The sequence below is a fragment of the Chiloscyllium plagiosum genome, chromosome 11, assembly GCF_004010195.1.
Source record: "Chiloscyllium plagiosum isolate BGI_BamShark_2017 chromosome 11, ASM401019v2, whole genome shotgun sequence".
Classification (NCBI taxonomy): domain Eukaryota; kingdom Metazoa; phylum Chordata; class Chondrichthyes; order Orectolobiformes; family Hemiscylliidae; genus Chiloscyllium; species Chiloscyllium plagiosum.
In genome coordinates, this window is record NC_057720.1 from 3757455 (window position 1) to 3762279 (window position 4825).

Sequence of the window (4825 nt, forward strand, 5' to 3'; positions counted from 1 at the left end):
CCCAGAGGTGTTCTCTGAAACGTTCCGCAAGTAGGCGGCCTGTCTCTCCAATATAGAGGAGGCCACATCGGGTACAGCTGATGCAGTAAATGATGTGTGTGGAGGTGCAGGTGAATTTGTGGCGGATATGGAAGGATCCCTTGGGGCCTTGGAGGGAAGTAAGGGGGGAGGTTTGGGCGCAAGTTTTGCATTTCTTGCGGTTGCAGGGGAAGGTGCCGGGAGTGGAGGTTGGGTTGGTGGGGGGTGTGGACCTGACGAGTGAGTCACGGAAGGAGTGGGCTTTTCGGAAAGCTGATAGGGGAGGGGAGGGAAATATATCCCTGGTGGTGGGGTCCGTTTGGAGGTGGCAGAAATGACGGCGGATGATGCGATGTATATGGAGGTTGGTGGGGTGGTAGGTGAGGACCAGTGGGGTAACATTCCGAGTCTTGAATGAACCTTTTTCAGTGTTACTGGTAAATCTTCACAATCAAATTCATTCCATCTTAAAATAAAAAGTTCACTTCTAATGATTGGGTACATGTGGCTGAAAAGAGTTGGATGTAATTGTGATTAAACAACATGTGCATTTTCATATTTTTGTCTTTACCTTTCCATGGCAGGGGCAACATTTGCTGCTGAATTCTATTGCTCCTGGAATGAAGTGGCTTGCAAAACATTTTCAGAGGGCAGTTAAGAGTCAACCATTTATCTGCAGGGAAGGAGTCACATGGAGGCCATACCAGGAAAGGATGGCAGTTTCCTTCCCCAAAAGGAATTAGTGAACCAGATGGGTTTTTACATTAACTGAAGACTGGTCACCATCAAAGAGATTAGGTCTATAGTCCAGATTTTGTTAAAGGCATTTAAATACCAACAGCTACTGTGGTGAGATTTGAACCTTTGCCCCAGAGCGTTAACTAGGGTTTCTTGATGATGAGCCAAAGGACAGAGACTAATGTTATGTTAAGACCATAAATACAGAATTAGGCCATTCGACCCATCGAGTCTGCTCCACTATTCAATCATGGCTGATATATTTCTCAACCCCATTCTCCTGCCTTCTTCCTGTAACCTTGATCCCTTTACCAATCTGTCTTAAATACACTCAATGACTTGGCCCGCACAGTCTTCTGTGGTGATACGTTCCACAGCTTCCCCACCCTCTGGGTTGAAGAAATTCCTCCTCATCTCAGTTCTAAAGGGTATCCCCTTCACTCTGAGGCTGTGCCCTCAGGTCCTGGTCTCTCTGCTCATGGAAACACCTTCTCCAAGTCCACTCTCTACCCAGGCCTCTCAGTATTCTGGAAGTGTCAATAAAGTTTGAATAGCATTGAAACAGCACACATGCTGATGAAGTAATTTAGTATGAGTTCCATGAAAATAAATGAAGTGAGATTACCTAACCAGCTGTAAGCTAGGAACTAAATAAATAAGTGGTTGCCTTTGTTGCAAAGCATAGGTTAACCTATTAAATCCACCAAATGCTAGGGTTTCCCATCAATTGTTGGAAATGTTTATCTGTACAATCAAACTATTGTGCATAGACCTTCAAATAATTATATAGCTCAGCATGTCTGCAAGCATGTGAAAGTGGATGAAATAATGATGCACCCACCAGCTGGAACTCCGTCCATGCCAGCACTGTAGGTGTTCCTGCAGTTCAAGAAGGCAGTTCACCACAACCTTCTCCAAGTAATACATGCTGGTTTGGCCAGAGATACCACACATCACATTAGAACATAGAACATAGAACAGTACAGCATAGGAACCGGCCCTTCGGTCCATGATGTTGTATTAAACATGATGCCAAATGAAACTAATCACTTGGTCCATATCCTTCCATTCTTTGCATATTCATGTGTTTATCTGAAAGTCCCTTAAAACCCCATATTGTATCTGTCTCCACCACCACCCCGGTAGTGTGTTCCACATCCTCCCACTCTCTGTGTAAAAAACCTGCTCCTCACATCACCTTTGAACTTTCTCCCTCTCATCTTAAATGCATGTCCCCTAAGTTTTAGACATTTCAAAAACATTCTGACCATCAAACCTATCTACGCATCTCATAATTTTATAAACTTCCATCAAGTCTCCCCTCAGCCCCTGCCGCTCTCGAGAAAACAACCCGAGTTTCTCGAGCCTCTCCTTATAGCTCATACGCTCTAATCCAGGCAGCATTCTGGTAAACCTCCTCTGCACTCTCTCCAAAGCCTCCATATTCTTCCTGTAATGTGGCGACCAGAATTGAACACAATACTCTCAGTGTGGCCTAACCAAAGGCTTATAAAGCTGCAGCATGACATCCTGACTCTTGTACTCAATTCCCTGACCAATAAAGGCAAGCATGTCATATATCATATTGACCAACCTGTCTACTTACATCGCCAGACCACAACAACACGACGGTTGGAGGAAGAACGCCTCATCTTCTGCCTAGGAACCCTCCAACCACAAGGGATGAACTCGGATTTCACCAGTTTCCTCATTCCCCCTCCCCCCACCTTGTCTCAGTCAAATCCATCGAATTCAGCACCGCCTTCCTAACCTGCAATCTTCTTCCTGACCTCTCCGCCCCCACCCCAGTCTGACCTATCACCCTCACCTTGACCTCTTTCCACCTATCACATTTCCGACGCCCCTCCCCCAAGTCCCTCCTCCCTACCTTTTATCTTAGCCTGCTGGACAAACTTTCCTCATTCCTGAAGAAGGGCTTATGCCCGAAACGTCGATTCTCCTGTTCCCTGGATGCTGCCTGATCTGCTGCGCTGTTCCAGCAACACATTTTCAGCGCTGTCTACTTACATGACCACTTTCAGGAAACTATGGACTTGAACCCCAAACTCCCTCTTGCTGTTCAAAGTCCTGCCATTAACTGTATGCTTTGATCTCTCAAAGTGCAGCACCTCACACTTACCAGGATTAAACTTCATTCTCCATCCATATATGCGACTGATTTATGTCCCGCTGTATCACTTGACAACCTTCTACAATATCCACAACTCCACCAATCTTTGTATCATCTGCAAACTTACTAACCCAAGGGTTCAGAAAAGATTTCCAAGGATCTTGCCAGGGTTGGAGGATTTGAGCTATAGGGAGAGGCTGAACAGGCTGGGGCTGTTTTCCCTGGAGCGTCGGAGGCTGAGGGGTATGGATAGGGTAAATAGGCAAAGTCTTTTCCCCTGGGGTCAGGGAGTCCAGAACTAGAGGGCATAGATTTAGGGTGAGGGCGGAAAGATATAAAAGAGACTTACGGGGCAACTTTTTCACGCAGAGGGTGGTAAATGTATGGAATGAGCTGCCAGAGGAAGTGGTGGAGGCTGGTACAATTGCAACATTTAAGAGGCATTTGGATGGATATATGAATAGGAAGGGTTTGGAGGGATATGGGCCGGGTGCTGGCAGGTGGGACTAGATTGGGTTGGGACATCTGGTCAGCATGGACGAGTTGGACCGAAAGGTCTGTTTCCATGTTGTACATCTCTATGACTCTATGACTCATCAACATTTATATATAACACAAACAACAGAGGTCTCAGTGTGGATCCCACTAGTCATGCACCTCCAGCCTGGGAAACACTTTTCCACCTCTACCCTCTGCCTTCTATGAGCAAGCCAATTCTGGATCCACACGGCCAGGTCACCGTGGATCCCATGCATCTTGATCTTCTGGATGAGCCTACCATGAGGGACCTTGTGGAAAGCCTGACTAAAATCCATGCAGTTGAAACTTTATTGCTGGAACAGCACAGCAGGTCAGGCAGCATCCAGGGAACAGGAGATTCGACGTTTCGGGCACAGGCCCTTCTTCAGGAATGAGCAGAGAGTGTTCAGCAGGAGAAACTCTCTGCTCATTCCTGAAGAAGGGCCTGTGCCCGAAACGTCGAATCTCCTGTTCCCTGGATGCTGCCTGACCTGCTGTGCTGTTCCAGCAATAAAGTTTCAACTTTGATCTCCAGCATCTGCAGACCTCACTTTCTCCTCTAAAATCCATGCAGACAATATCTACTGCTCTACCGACATCGATCACCTTTGCCACCTCCTTGTAAAATTTAATCAAGTTAGTAAGACATGTCCTGCCCTGCACAAAGCCATGCTGACTCTCCTTAATTAGACCATGTTTTTCCAAATATCTTAAATCCTATCACTAAGAATTCTTTCCAACAGCTTCCTCATCACCGATGTGAGACTCACCAGTTTATAGTTTCCTGGATTATCCCTATTTCTCTTCTTGAATGAGGAACGACATTCACTAATCCCCAGTCCTCTGGGACATCTCCAGTGGCTAGTGTAGATACAAAGATCTTGGTCAACAATTTGGGGTAGATACCATCAGACCCTGGTGACTTATCCACCTTAATGCTCTTCGAGCAACCCAACACCATTTCTTTCATGATCTCAAAGTCCTGCAGCATATTATCATGCTGCACACTAATCTCACTATCCTGCATATCCTTCTCCTGGGTGAATACTGATATAAAGTACTCATTTAGGATCTCACCCACATCCTGTGTCTCTAAGCACAAGAACCCTCCTTTATTCTTTATCCTACCTTCTCTCAAGTTATCCTTTTGTTTTAAGGATACAAAAACGCAAATAGAGTCATAGAGTCATTGAGATGTACAGCACAGAAACAGACCCTTTGGTCCAACCTGTCTATGCTGACCAGATATCCCAACCCGATCTAGTCCCACCTGCCAGCACTGGCCCATATCCCTCCAAACCCTTCGTATTCATATACCCATCCAAATGCCTCTTAAATGTTGTACCAGCCTCCACCACTTCCTCTGGCAGCTCATTCCATACACGTACCACCCTCTGCGTGAAAACATTGCCCTAGGTC

At 46.0% G+C, this 4825-nt stretch overlaps 1 protein-coding gene across 1 annotated transcript in view; it reads right to left on the reverse strand.

Annotated features, from left to right (window-relative positions):
- dnai3 (dynein axonemal intermediate chain 3) overlaps positions 1-4825 on the reverse strand; it is a 120355-nt gene that overhangs the window by 17417 nt on the left and 98113 nt on the right. The window lies entirely within an intron of this gene.